Source organism: Peromyscus leucopus, unplaced genomic scaffold (genome assembly GCF_004664715.2).
Source record: "Peromyscus leucopus breed LL Stock unplaced genomic scaffold, UCI_PerLeu_2.1 scaffold_511, whole genome shotgun sequence".
NCBI classification, from domain to species: domain Eukaryota; kingdom Metazoa; phylum Chordata; class Mammalia; order Rodentia; family Cricetidae; genus Peromyscus; species Peromyscus leucopus.
Window position 1 is genome coordinate 110,410 of NW_023505411.1, and position 16,648 is coordinate 127,057.

The window sequence follows — 16,648 nt, forward strand, 5'->3', positions numbered from 1 at the left end:
AGCAAAATATTCATAGGTGCACGAAAAATTAACCACAAAATGACAGAGATGGTATTTTGAAATTTTAACTTTCACATAGGTAACACAAGTTATTCTAATTTTTTTATTAAACCCACCATTCTCATACAATATTTGGAGAGTCAGGGTTCCTCAGCAATAAAGAAAATTTGACTGACTTAATCAGCATGTTAGCTGTGCATAACTCTTTTAGAAAAAGGTTAAAGTCAGTTAAACTAAAGCTAGCTTTCAAAACAAATCACTCCTTTACATGTGTGTAGAATGTGTAGTTGAAGTTCAGAATTTGTTCACAACTATTTTATAAGTAAATTCTCTTGGAAAGAGACATGATTGTTTTCATGGATCTTTGCGATGGTCTCTTGAGAGCTTCCCAAAAAACTGTCAATGTGTGAGAGTGTAGTCACAAAGAAATCTTTAAACCTGCTGCCATGATGCCTTAGTCTCAGGAAATATTTACTGAATACAGTAGTACAGTTACATCCTAGCCATCCTGACCACTAGGACATGTCTAGGATGAATGACATAATTGAACTTTATGAAAGGACTCAATAAACTTGGATAGAAGTTTGTAATATGTCAAAGGAAAAACTGAGATGCCTTAAAGCCTGTTTATCGTGGGAAAGAGCTCAGGGAAGTTAAGACACAAAGTTCAAGGCCAATAAAATATTATGTCACACCCTAACCTGACATAGCAGAGTGATTTTGCAAGAAACATTCCATGCACCTTCATAGACACTGGTAATGAAATTAACCTGTGCAGTTTTGTTGTTCATCATCCACACCCAAAGTTACACATTATATATAGTAAGTATGTGTGATTAAAACAACAAACAAAACAAAAACAAACAAACAAAAAAACCTAACCAAAACCAACTTGGAGAAGAAAAGGTTTATTTTTATTTACGGGTTACTATCTATCATGGAGGGAAGCCCAGGCATTAACATGGAGGCAAGAACTGAGGCTGGGGGCATGAAGAGTGTTGCATACTGGCTTGCTGTCTATGGCTTAATCAGCCTTTCTTTAAAAAATGATTTTTAAGATTATAACATAATTACTACATTTCTCCCTTCCCTTTCCTACCTCCAAACCTTGTTATAGACCCCTCCCAACTCTCCTTCAAATACATGGCCTCTTTTTTCACTAATAGATATTGTAGCTTGATTTCTTACACAGCTCAGTACCACCTGTCCAGGGATTTCACTACCCACTGTGGCTAGACCTCCCAAATTAATCATTTATCAAGAAAATGTCCTATAGACATACCCACAGGCCAATCTAGCAGAAGAAACTCTGCATTTGAAGTTCTTTCTTCCCAGATGACTCTAGCTTGTGTCAAGTTGACAAAAAGAAACCAGCAGGGGTAATATAGCCCTTAAGATTGAGATCCTGTGAACAGATGATTAATGATATGTAGTTTGCTAAAGTGGGTATGTGTTGAAATGTATATGGTATTTCATTAAATTTGTGGAATTTTTTTTTAATATTTCTTTTATTGAAATATATATATATATATATACATATATATATATATATATATATATATATATATATATATGTCATACAACAAGTGGGATTAAAAAAAAACCTTGAATCAATAAAATTCATTTTCTTATACAGCGCCTCATCTTGGCCAAAGAAATATTTAAGTTTAATAAGTCATGCTAGTGTAGACCTTTGTCCCTTGGAATAAGTAGTAAGGGTGTTTGGGGTTGCCTTTAGACACAAAAGAGCTGTGAAGAAAACATGGCTTAAAAATGCAGCTTTTTGGTCCATTTAGACTAGGATGACATGTGCCTTCCTATTGAACTAAGCACCAAGCCTCTGTTGATTCTACATATAGTGATGATTTCAATGCATAGATTATAAGAGATGCTGCAGAGATAAAGTTTGTGTCTATATATGCATTCCACAGTGTCTGATACAAGAAAGCTTCCCCATAAATGGTAAAATCTTTCTATTGTTTTCCCATTCCCAGAATAATAACAAAAGTGTACACCCTGAGATTAACAATGTCACTGGAAATGCAGTTTATGAAACACATTCCTGATACTATGTAACAGGCTATTCAGAAGGTTAACTTATCTGATATCTTTGGGGCTCTTACCAGTTTCCTATTGTTTTCTTTATTGGTCCTTTAAATAGAATTCAGGGCCTTATGCCCCGAGCTATGTACACATCCTTCAAAGCTTTCCTTCTGATATCAAGCATTTTGCAACCCGTGTAAAAGTGGTTAATGCCTTCTTTATGAAGATAATCATCACAACCTTCAAAGTATGACATGAGCATCCATAACATCTCATAGTCCCACCCCTTACTATCATGTAACCATAGATTTCTGACATCTTCAGATGCTGTAGTTAAATACCAATGTTAAGAAACCAGCACTTATTGAGAAAGGTATGTTCCCTTCTACTGATTATCAGATCCCATTTTCTATCACAGGAGTTGAGTGTGCATTAGGATTTACTCCTTCCATCTGAGTTTCAGATGATGCTTGGGCATTTTCATTGAGATTTACACAATCCATGGGAGCTATGAATACAAATGTCCATTAGGGCTTATATGTACATTCTTTGAGGTTTATTTATGGGTATTGAAAATGTAGAACACTGTGTATACTTTTGACTCCTCAAAACACCATTTTCAGAGACAGAAGTGCATTGAGACTATAGCTACACCTTTCATTACAACCCAAATATTCTAGCTTTTTGTTCCTTCAAAACTTCAGTTTGCACATGATTGTCTACCAACTGAAAACATTATGCAGAACTGTGTTGCCAATACAGCCTAGGGGCTGCTTCAGGTCTTGTGACATGCCACCTCCTGTTATCCTACGGAATTCATGACTCTGGAGGGCTCATAACTCTCTAAATGAGATTTTGCGAAATTATTAATCCTAATGAAAATTACAGCCCACATTCCCAGCTTCATGGGTCGGTAGGTATAACTAAGAAGTAACAGGGATGGAAGGCTAAGGCATGCCCTGCCCTCTGGAGTTTGACCTTGTTTGACCTTTACTTATGCTTTTTCTATCCATCTCTTTCCCCATCATTGAAAGAGGGCAGAGTTCTAAATGACAGCTTCATATGGCAAAACATAAAAGCAGCCCTGTTTAGCTCTTAACCAAACACCTCTTTTCTTTGATTACTGAGATACTCAACCTTAGTAAGTTCACAAGTAGAAGGTATGTCATGGCAATAAATGATGTGGGGATGACTAATTCACTAGGTGTCTGATATCCTGATTGTATGGTTGTATGGTTGACTACGTATGCCTTTCCTTTCCTACTATATCTAATCTCTCTCTCTCTCTCTCTCTCTCTCTCTCTCTCTCTCTCTCTCTCTCTCTCTCCTTCTATATATCTATCTATCTGTCTTTCTCCCCTCTCTCTTACTCTCTTCCCCCCCATGAATACAGTGATTAAGTGTAAATCTCCAATGACACACTATGAGCAACCAAATCAAACATCTATTTTTATGTATGGATATAAGTGGCCTAATGATTTTCTTCTTGGAATATGTACAAAACTTAAACTAAATATATTGATTACTGTCTAAGATTAAAATATGTGTTACTTATGTCTTCTCTGATACACTCCATATAGGCAAAAAGAAGAAAGACAGTTCATTGAATTGATTTAAAACAAATCTGAGAAATCTGAGCCGTTTCATACTGTTGTTTTGGTTTTATGGTGTGATTTCTTCTATTCTTTGTTTTTAAGCCAGTTTAATTGCAAGCAGTAATGGGAAAAGCCAAATGTTTGGGCAGAAGAATAGGCCTTTGGTTTGTAGATGATACAACAAATGTCAACTGCATGTCTCTCTGTCTGGTAGCAACTTCCCAAAGAAAATGCACTGAACTGTTTCAGTAGGAGAATCTCTTAAGTCTGTGTACTTACTGAAGTTGACAAAAGAAGCTTAAGGAAGACAAAACAATGACATTTTATATCTGATTTCTGGGGGCTGGAGAGATGTCTCATGGTTAAGACTATTGGCTGCTCTTCCAGAGAACTCAATGCCCATAGCAGCTCAAAACAATCTGTAAACTCCAGCCCAAGGGGACCCGACATCCTTTTCTGGCCTCTGCAGGCAATACATGCATGTGGTACACAAAATCCATGCAGGTAAAATACCCATACACATAAAAATTAAAATAAAATTTAAGGTTAGATGTGATTCCTGCTCAATTCATGTTTTTTACTGTCCCTATCAACCTTAATACGTATTATTGTTTTCAAAAAATAGGCAGTTAGGTTGAGTATGTTGTCTGCTGTTGAAACATCTAATATATACAGAACTGGGTCTGTCTGATCAGGAGTTCACGCTTTTAACTACCAGATCACATCAACAGAGGTGAAATAGTCGTCTACAAGCTCATAAATAGCCATGTTCATTTACATGAAAAAGAACCCCAAAATATTGATGTTTTCTGATTGTGAACTATATAAATTTACATTTTAACTATTACTTTTGTTTATATAGTTTTATTCTTCTATTAGAATGTGTTATTTTTAACAACATAATGTATGTTTCATGGTCACATTTGTCTGTATCCATAACTTACATTTTCCCCTGGGTTTTCCTATAGTAATTTTAAAGTTTTGTATCTTACCTTTACAATTGTATTTGTTTCAAAGAAACTTTATTACTTTAAAATATATATATATATACAGATCTGAAGTAATTATACTTATCTAATTGTACTTATCTAATCATAATTCCAATCAAATTGCTATTAGCATAGCTATTAATTATTTCTAAATACAGATCCTAAGCATAGAACATTAGATAGCACTATTCATATCATAATCTAATACTGTTCCTTCCTTTAAAGAAACTGGATAAGTCCATTGCCCTAAAATACTGCTATATTCCATGAATAAGTACTAATGACCACTATTCCAAGTGCAAGAAAGTGAGTGTCATGTTTAAATATAATTTTACTAAGGATGAATATCTATCTGAATAATAAAATGAATGTATTATTTAAAAGATGTACCTACACATGGTTATCAAAATTAAGTACCATCGGCTTCTTTTAACAAAGTAAAATTCAGTGGCTTTCTTGAAGTAATGGTAACATGATTCACTGAATAAAGTGCCCAGTGAGTGTGAACCATTTACAAGTAAGCCAGAAATAAGAAGCCAATGTGATTTCTCAATGACATTTTTATTAGATGATTGAAGTATGGCAAAAGAAAAATTCTATGTCTCCGACATTTACAAATCTGCCAAACTGAGACTTGCCAATTTTATATGTATATAAAATCAAAACCATTTAATTTTTATATTAATTTTATTAACATATTTATTTTTATTTAATTTTTATTAACATATATTAGTTATATGCAATAATGATTTCATTGTGACATTTTCATACATGTATACAATATATTTTGAGCATATTCCACCCACATTAGCCTCTTTTGTCCTCTTTTCTGATAATATTTTCTTAACAGTCTCTTGGCTTGTTCTTTTGCATGGTTAACTAATTTTATTGTCTGGATATGAAATTGTCAGTTAAACACATTTCAGCTTCTTCTCGAAGTCAGCTTTCCCTAATTTCAGCAGTCAGGTTTCTTTGTTTTCAAAATATGCTGCAATTGTACATTTATGTTTACAATTGCTGGAGCCACATAGCTTAGTTGACATTAAAAAATGTAAGACATCATGGCTCCTTCTTCTCTTTGCTAACTTATCATCTACCCAGTTTTTGTCACAATGGGCTTTTTCTTGCTAATTAGCACAAATTAACACTCTTTTTGCTTGGTTTTGATTTTGTAAATTTTTAACCATATTTTTCTTATTTTAAATCACCACACATTTAAGAAATTAAAGGTCAGAGTGTGCTTAGGATTATTTATCACAACATAAGAACACAGCTGAAATATAGGTAAATTCTATGAAGTAAATTCACATGGAGTATAGTGATCACAGACTTTCTTTCACATTTAGCCAATTTTTAATAAATCCCCTTTTTTAAGTCAACTCATTTGAAGGAGGGGACAGAGGATAGATTGGGGGTGGAGCTAGAGGGAGGAGTGGGAAGAGGCATGGGAGGGGGATCTGTGGTTGATATGTAGAATGAATTGAAAATATTCTTAAATAAAAAAAGTCAAGATGATTCACCAAAATATATACTAATTGCTTTAAACTCAATAAACTGTTTTATAAACAAAATAAAAATATATCTTATACAAAATATATTTTAAAAAGAATATAAAATCATACCTTAATGTTAAATGAACAAATTCATATCCTGGAATTTCTCTTCTTGAGACACCATTGTTCGCACAGCATCAAAAATGCACCCAGTACTCATCCCCATGTGATAAACAATGGTTTTTCAAGTAATGGCCAGTTGTGAGCATCTGGGAATTATGTCATTAGCTGTGGAAGTTTGTTTTGCTAGAGGGCCTCCTTATCTAAGTGCCATCCTGAAGGACTGCTCCAGGTACCTAAAAAGCTAGGCCAACATCTGGATTTAGTAAAATAAACTAGTGAGATGGCTCAGCAGATAAAGGTTTCACTGAGCCTGAAGCTATGAGCTATATCCCTGGAATTTACATGGAGAAAGGAGAGAACACACCCCTACAAATTTTCCTTTAACCTTCATAAGGACATACACACACTCACTGATGTATTCACACATGCACAAATACACACACACACACACACACACACACACACACACACACACACACAAAGAAATACATGCAATTATAATATCTAAAAATGAACAAAACATAATTGAATCTGCTTTTTATGTGAGGAATGCATGTCCTTAGGATGCATATGCCTAAACAAAGAAGCATTTTAGGAAAAAAAAAAATACTAGCAGGCTGAGAGTCTAAACACATTTGTAAACTCGGCATAATATATATACATCTAGTTACATAAACAGTTCTTAGAATTTAGACAAACTTAAGTCAGGCCTACTATGTGCCCCACATTACTCTGGGTGCATTATAAATATGGACTTAATCCTCCTAAGAAATTTGAAAGCAGGCAGTATAGAAAGCCAGGCTTATAGATGGAGAAATGAAGAGATTTGCTTATGATTACTCAACTAGCATATGGATTGAACCACTATCTTATTGACTCACAATGTTGAAAAAAACAAGCTTAAGAAATGAGTAAAGAGGTGGAGAGGTGGCTCAGAGGCAAAGAGCACTGGCTGCTCTTGCAAAGGACCTACGTTCAGTTCCCAGTACTTGCATGGTGGCTCACAATCATCCATAATTCCAGTTCTAGGACATCCTGTGCCTTAGTCTGACCTCTGCGGGCACCAGGGCCCACACATTGCACACATGCATACCAACAGTTGATATCAACATGGTGATCTCCACTGGACACATGTAGAAATTCAAGTAGAGAGCATTCAATTGTTCTGCTCAGTTGAACCTGGATTGTGAAGAACAGGACTAGCCCTCACACACACACTAAAGGATTGATTCTGGTTGCTGTCCTAAACATGCTTTCTTTACATCATTTTAAAGACTCTGCAACTATGATCAGAACACAAAACAATTACAAACTTTTAAATTCTTTGTCTAAATTATAACTGACTAAAATTAAATTTCAACATGTGAGTAGATTTTTATAAAACTACAAGACTCCAAGTAAAAGGCTCAAGTTACTCCATGAGCAATACTAATAGGATGTATTAAAAACAATCCTTTGCGTACAATACCTTAGAAAAACTGTTGATTTTGTTTGGTTTTGCCTTATCAGTTAAGTATTTATTTAGTGTCTATTATAGCCAAGATTTTGAATGAATAATTAATACTGAAATGCAGAAGAGAAGGCCATGAATTCAAGTTACTTAATCTTCCATATGAAACAATTAGATTCTATTATTTTTTTTTTAATTTTAGTAAAGTAAAAGATTCGGAAGGAACCCAGTCTGTCCATTATCTAGTTACAATACAATATAAAGCTACAGTGAAAATTACAGTAGGAAAAATTCTGTATTGACTCCTAGCAACAATTAGTTTTAAGGAAATTATATATATAATCATACATTCAAATCACCCACTGGTAGAATATTATTAGTATCTCTAAAGATATTGAAAGTCAGACATTATATAAAAGCTCCATGTAGACCATGATATGTTATAAAATGTATTGATTGTCTGTAAAAGTTATCTTGGCAATTACATTTAAATCACATATTTCAATGTATTACTGAATTATACTTAACTATTACTGTCACCAGGACAGGTAGAAAGGGTTCATTGCTGCTCCATATCTGTAAGAGGCTATAAGCTGTGCTCATGACTGTGAGCAAGCAACCTAACCTCAATTGCTCTATATAGCATCCCCATAAGAGTGTTAACAATATATATGACTGTCCTAGACTATTGATGTGCTATGTGATGTCCTGGCCAAAGTTAATGTCATGAAACTTCCATTACAATTTCACCTCAGAATTTACAGTAGTAGCTCTTCTACTTAGCTCTTGGCACATTGTGAGTCAATGGTCTTTGAACCTGGCATAAGACAAGGGTCCAACTTAATTCTTTTGTGTGTGGATAGCACCCTTTTATGAAAAGACTACCCTTGCCCCCATTAAATGGCTTTGCTGTCTGCTGAAATCGTTTGACCAGGTTCATATGGGTTATGTCTAGGTTTTCTGTTCTCTTCCACAGTATTTGTATATGTGTGTCACCATGCCCTAACCATAGTTATGATTAGTGTAGTTTCATTATATGTTTTGAAATTAAGAAAATGACACCTCCAATTTTAAATTTTCTTATCCAAGACTGTTTTGGTTATTCTGAATCCCTCATGTTTCCATGTGAATTTTAGGGTGGATTATTTTTACATTTGCCAAAGCAGCATCATTTCAGATTTTATATGCTCTCTACAAATTGTTCTGAATGGTAATGATATTTAACAATATTCACTTTTTCAGTCCACAATCACTAATGACTTTTCCATTACTTGTGTCTTCTTTCATTTCTTTTACAGTTTGACAAGGTATAAATCTTTTGTTTCCTTGGGTATATTAGTTTCTAATTCTTTTATTCTTTTTTTTCACTTTGACAAATATCTGAGATGCATACAATATACTGCAATCATCTCCCATTATCATCTCTTATCCCCCCCTTCCAACCTTGCTGAACCCTTCTCCCACCTGTCTCCATCTTACTTCCTTATTTGTGTGTGTGTGTGTGTGTGTGCAGTCTTTGTGTGTGAAAACTTAAGACCCATTCCTAGAGGCCGCCTCTTCAAGGAAGGCTCCAAAGCAGAACGCCCTGCTCGGGACTGTGTCCAAACACATGAGCTTATGGAGGAGACTTCTTAACATTCAAATACTATCCTTCTCTTTGCATCTTTTTGATCTGAGAGGAAAACCTTTCCTCCTTATTCTATTAAATCTGATGTTACTTGTGACCTTTTCAATGAATGACCTTTACTGGTTTCCTTTAAGGTTTCTTTTTATAATGCTTTTGTTGTGTTGCATCTGATCAAAAGCTTTTCTTCTGTAGTGACTGAGATACTCAGGAGTTTTTTGGTTTTCTATTCTCCACTACTATAATGGTGAGTGCACTTTACTTATTGACTTTTACATTGTGAACTGCTCTAACGTTCACCACACTAGCAGATTATTATTAGTATTGAAAAGTGTTTTGGTGAAGACTTTTGCATCAACCTTAATCAGGATATTAGTTTTTAGTTTTTATTTCTTGCAATATTATTTTTAGTTGTTTTTCTTGCCTTGTAACTGAGATAAGAACTGGTTTCACAGAATCAATCAATGAATGCTTTCTCCTCTTTCAATTTCAAAATTTGAGAGGTAATCATTTCAAGCTTTTCTCCAACTACTTGATATAATATTTATATTAAATATAATATTTAATCTTTGTTGAAATTTTTTGAAGGGTTATTACAGACTCAAGATTATTAGTTAAGTTCTCTTATTTTCTATTTCCCTATGATTTCAGCATGGGTAAGTTGTCTGTCTTTTCTATGTTGTGTGAGTGTTTGTCATAGAATTGTCCTTAGTTTCTCTCCTATAATCATCCATATTTTATTAAATATTACCAATTTAATGAAGTTCCCCTGTAATTTCTGATTTTCATTGTTTGAATCTTTTTTTTCTCTTAATCCATCTGGCTATGGGTTTGTCATTTATTTTAATCATTTTTAACTAGCTCATGACTTCAAAGTTCATCAGCTATATATTAAATTTGCAACTTATGGTTTATTCAACTATATTAAGATGAAAGGATATCAATTTATTAAATTAAAGAACACATTAACAGAACAGGACTGATCATATATATATAAAAGCAATCACATAAAAGAAACAAAATGTTGTATTGACTAAAATCCAGTTGTTAATTCACCCAGTACTCCAGCAGAGTGCAGTTTTCTAGACCCACATTTAGAATATTTGATATCCTATTTAATATAACTGACAACATGGTAAGATGTGGGGCTACTTAGCAACTAAAGTTAAAATAGTAGATTGTAGTTGCTTTTAAGAGAAAACAGAGAAAGAAGCAAATTATAAAACTACTCCTATATGTAGATGTCAGAGAGGGGAGGGACCTTGCAGTTAGAAAGAATCCCAGCAACATCCTTCTGCTAAGACGCAAATGCAGCAGAGTATAGAAGAAGAGGAGTTTATGAGATAAACTTTTACCATTTTGCAACTCTAGCTTCTACCCTTTTCTCAGCAATAATTGTGTTAATCCATGTAAAAAAAATTAACCTACAAGATAAATTCTCTCCAGAATTTAATAGAATAATCTTCTATAACAGAGTGGGTAGTTACCAGCTAGGTATTATATGGGCATATGGGCATATGGGCAAGTCTTGATCTACAGTGTGTTTATGGCCAGACTTGTCATTCATATTGGTGTTTGTCAAAAAAAATTCAAATTTTTAGCACAATTGGTATTAGTATAATTAGCATGGAAGCTTATAAATCAAAACAAATATTTATTCATATCCTATGAGACTCCTATTTTCCACTGGGAAAAATAATTGCACTTTCTGTCAAGAAATGAAAACTGGAAATAAGGCAAGTTTGACTAATTTGACCATGGCCAGCTTAGGTCAATTAAGTAGCTTATTAAAGAGAGAATTAAATCTATTTTATTATCTATAATTAGTTAGCACAAATTTTATAGAATTGATGATATTGACTGTTTTAAACTTCAATTCTCTGTATTCAGATCAGATTTATACTATCTAGAGATGATTATATTTAAAAGCAAGCGTTAATCGCTCATAAGATCATCATATAATGAATGAATTCAGAGAAAGATTGGTAGATTACTGCTGCAGCTTTTGGAAGTTCTACACGTCATTTTAATACCATCTCAATTAAAACTGTCTTCCTGCTGTGGGATGGTCTGTTATGTCAAATTATTCTGATTGGTCAATAAATAAAACACTGATTGGCCAGTGGCTAGGCAGGAAGAATAGGCGGGACTACCAGAGAGGAGAAAAGAAAGAACAGGAAGGCGGAAGGAGACACTGCCAGCCACCGCCATGCAAGCAGCAGGTGAAGATGCAGTAAGGCCACATGGCACGGTATAGATTTATGGAAATGGATTGATTTAAGCTGTAAGAACAGTTATCAAGAAGCCTGACACAGCCATACAGTTTTGTAAGCAAATATAAGTCTCTGTGTTTACTTGGTTGGGTCTGAGCGAACTGTGGGACTGATGGGTGACGAGATTTGTCCTGACTATGGGCAAGGCAGGAAAACTCTAGCTACAGCCTTCAGTAACAAAAAGTCTGCAGTCTCCTTTTGTAACTTAGAAAAAGCCATTCTAAGGTCAATCTTGTTCCTCTTCTGCAGCATAATCAGTTTCCCTCTTATTATTTAATGGTATGCTCTCTTGGATTTACATACAGTGATCACATTTTTGTGTTCCCTTTCACTGTGGCCTCTTTGTATCAAAAAGTGGCGTCTGTACATGAGTTGGTAGTATCAGTCAGTCCTGGTCCCTGACAAGCACATTGATGGACTGGTGATTAGATTATATTATAATCACCTACCTCTTTGATCCTTCGCTTTCTTTAGGTTGAGTGGTACAAACTACTGCACTACCCTTCCCCAGAAAGCAAGCTCAGGCTCAACCTCATCTCTCCTTAGACTTCTATATCACTGGCTTCACCTTGCTTTAAGATAACCCCATCCTTGATATCCACACTGGCATAGCTCTCACCGACCTCTGCTTAGCCTAATTCATTAAACATTTAACTAAAAATATCTAATGAAACTGCCTATCTTTGGAGTAAACTTGTCTTGCTACTCAATTGTTTCCACTGGTTTGTTTGAGTGTAATTGTTCCTTTAGAAAAGCTTGATACATTCACACATTCCTAACTGCATTCTGAATATTTATCCTTGTATCCATGGGCAAGGGTAGCTCTCAGCCTGCATTAAAGAAACCTCTCTTCACAACAGACAGAGACCCTTATAGAAAACCAGAACTGATCAAAGAGTAGAGAACAAGGAATCATGTGATGGACATCTCCATCTGTTACAATACAAGTAAGCCTTGGGAAAATACAATGGAAGGGGGTGGCGCAGAAACATTCTAAGAGCCAGAGGGACAGGAAATCGGCTGTGAGATTGTGTCTCCTAGAAATGTGAGGGAGTCTACGCTCTTGAAATCTCACCGTGACCTGAGCAATGATGACACATTAGCATGGAAGGAGGAAATCTCGCAGGTCCCCAGCCCTAAGCAAAGAACTACAGGCAACTAAAGGACTGCTGAAATCAGGGGAAGTATTCTTCCCCAGAGAACAACCCTCAACCAACCATTCATTACCAAGTGATCAGCTCTGAAATCATACACATACAAGTAATATTATACTGACTGAGTGGGTTGTACTTATTTATTTAAGAATATACATATATATAATTACATATATGATTTATGATATAAAAATAGATATGGATAATTAAATGAGAATAGGCCATGAATTTGAGAGACAGCAAGCAGGGGTATACATGGAAGAAGCTGAAGGGAGGAAAGGGAAGGTGTAACTGATACAACTACATTTTTAATCTCAAAAAAATTTGTTAAAGGTACAAAAAAAGTACAAAAATCGGTTACTGAAATATGAAAGTCAATACTTTTTATGTAATTCTCAATTTTAGTTTCTCAAAAATACAGAAGACTTTGCAACTGAGAGTAGACAGGCCTCTCAAAGTCCACATCAGTGAAACTGTAATAATGATTTCTGCTTTCACTTTTGAAAATATAGCTTCTCTTGAGATGAGGATCAGGCATTCTATACTCTGACAATTTTAATTAAATTTGCTCTAAATTTAGACCTTATTTAATTCATACAAACTCTCAAAAGCAAAACCATCATCTGAATGTCTCACTACACGGGTGAAGCAGAAGAAAACAATTATCTTTCCAATTTGTTAATGATTTAAGAACGTCTTACTCCATAAGGTACAGTAAATGTGAAAGAAAAATAATAACAGCCAAAAGAATTACTTTAGTGGAAATCACATAAGTCCATGAAATCAGGAAAGGACATTTCCATTAATTCACTTTTCTCAAAGCTTTTTATACTGATGTCTAAATTTGCATGTCACACCTTTCCCACCATTTTTATATATAATTGTAATCTTTAAGCTCTTTTAATGTATTTCTTGATTTTTGTCTTTCAATATATAATTCATGGGATACCATACCATCCACTTAGAAAAGCACCTGAACCATACTACTCACATAAAATGACATCACATTCACGGTGGATGAATTATGTAATCTGAAAAAAATAATGTTCTGTATACCTGAAAAGCAAACAAAACAAGTGTCTTTTTCTTCATGTTGGCTGTGTAATCACAGCAAAAGTTCTAGCCTTACTTTGAAGGGCTTATTTATATGATTTGTCCTAAACCTACCACTCACCTGGCATTCTCCTGTCGGATTCTCTATACTTCAGTGACAGGGGTGGACTCTTATTCCCCTGCATTTACTCTCTTTAACTATTAGGACATTTTTACATCTCATCCTTTTGCGCATGCTGCCCCTGCCCTGATCGCTACCTCTTCTCTTCCTATCATCTTTCAAGAATCACTTTGGCAGCATGTTCACATTTAATCTCCACCCACTGCCAGAAAGAAATCCAAATCAACCCCTCTGCCTAGGTGTCTGAAGTATTTCTCTGTCAGTATCAAGGTTTACATTTCCTTCCTCTCCTATACTTTACCAGAATTTTCTCTTTTCTCACCTCATTGGAAACTTACTGCAGAGTTTATTTTAGTTCCATTTTCTTCTTAATTTTCCCCAGTGCCTATGGTGGCAATTTCCATATGGAAGGAGAAAGATAAACATGATACAGTATGCCTAACCCAGGGCTAACGGCAGCTGCAGCTTAGCAAACAAACTGAGTCTTCTAGTCTCTCCACTAATGTTCAATCTGATTTTTGATTTTGAGTTTTCAGGGCAAACAGTCAGTGGTAGCATTGTTAATTTGACTTCCCCTTCTTTTGTATCTACTTTTACTTGGGAGGGGAAGGAGATGGACACTCTTCCTGATCAGAAATTTCAGATCCTGATTTGCTTTTCCAAAATAGCTCCTACTACCCAAATGGTTGTTTTTACTTACTAATCAGTAGCCCAGATGACAGCAGAGTCATCTAGATAAGGTTGGGAACATGTGTCATTTGGCCAGCTCTACTTGAGTAAATTCCTTTATCTGTATATCAAAATGCTACTCCATGAGGTGTTATAAGGTCTCTCCTCTTTCAGACTAGGGCAAAGCAATCTACTTCATGATATCATGGCTCCTCGCCGTTTGGAGTTGTGGAATGAACCAGAAAACTAGGGTATGTGTTGTGGAATATTAGTTAAAAATGTGTTACATTTGTTGATGCTGTGGAATATCTGTTTAATGATGCAAAGTTTGTGTTGCATCCTTTTATGATGCACATTTTTAATTCTGTGAAACTGTGTTATTTTGCCTGCCTAAAATGCCTGATTGGTCTAATAAAGAGCTGAATGGCCAATAGCTAGGCAGGAGAGGGATAGGTGGGGCTTCCAGCAGAGAGAATAAAGAGAAAAAGAGGAGGGGAAGAGGGAGGAATGAGAAAAAGAAGAGAGAAGGACACTAGGAGCCAGCCACCCTGTTATACAACCAGCCATGGAGTAAGATGGAAAGAAAGGAATATAGTACAGAGAAAGGTAAAAGCCCAGAGGCAAAAGGTAGATGAGATCATTGAAGTTAAGAAAAGCTGGCTAGAAATATGAATGGCCATGATAAGGCTGGGCATTCATAAATAAGAACAAGTCTCTGTGTACTTATCTGGGAGCTTGGTGGCAGGCCCCAAAAGAGCAGAGTAAAAAACCAACCAACTATAGGTGTGTTGCTTCAGCATCTCAGTTGCTACCAAGTTGTAAGAAATAAAGCAGGACAGATGAGAATATAAGACAAGTTGGAAAATCAGAGACCTGAAATTTTATTCCTAGAATGTTACAAGCCTGAGTGCATTCCTTCAGTACTTAACTGAAAAAAATAGAAAAACAGAGCAAAGAATTTATTAGTATTAGTATCACTCACTAGTTCTGAGCCTGTTATTGGAGTTACTAGGTCAGTGGTTACATGTGGTAAAGGACATTCTTGTGTCTATGAATAAAACAAGCATATTTGTCCCTTTAAAATCAAAGGATCTCAGGTAGGAAAGTTATAGTGAAAAACTATGATTTCTGTTACAAGGAAATTAAAGACTGCATATGAACATACAAAGGAGGACCCGATGACTCTACTTTGTGAAGGGAGAGCCTTCCAAAACTTGATGTTTAAGACGAAACGTGAGGGCTAAATAGTTGTGAGATCCATGAAAAGAAAGGTCAGGGGAGAGGGCTAGAGTGTATGGAAAAAAGATAGTGTGATACGCAAATAGAATTCATTATAACAAGAGCAGAAAATGTGGAAGAGAGTGGTTGGTCTGACAGACAGAACAAGGAAGTCATTCAACAAGGAAGTCTTCTAGACTAGATATAGTATATATTTTCCAGAAAATAAATGTGATGCCTTATTTAGCAGGGAACAAAAGTAAATTTTCCATTTTAATGTTTTTAATTAGAAATAGAAATACATTGCTTACCTCTCCCTTTCCTCTCTTCAGCCTGTCCCAGAAAACTGACCCTTGGGACCCTCCTACACTCCCCTTTCAAGTTGATATTGTGTGTGTGTGTGTGCGTGTGTGGGTGTGTGCGTGCACACACACATGTACATATAAATATAACTTGCTGAGTTCGTTTTTTAAAAATGCAATCGCTGTAAGAAGATAAAAGGACTAGCTGAAAATTACAGTTTGGATATTGAAAAACAATAATGGCAGAGTCTATTATATATTTTTCGCAAAACTTCCGTGTTTCTCCCCTTTTTCTGATTTGTCCAATTTATCCATAGAGATGAGAAATGCCTACTAACTTTGGGAGAGAAAGCATTACTGATTACTTAATGTCTTGAAAACCCATCACAACCTGATTACAGAAGTGCTTCTTCTCAATGACAGGGTCATATAGCAGCTATGGAAGCATTAATGATTACAAATAAAAGAAAAGGACAACAAAGGGGTAAATAAAATCAAAATACATTGTATGTATTTCTCAAAAAACTAATAAAAACACTTT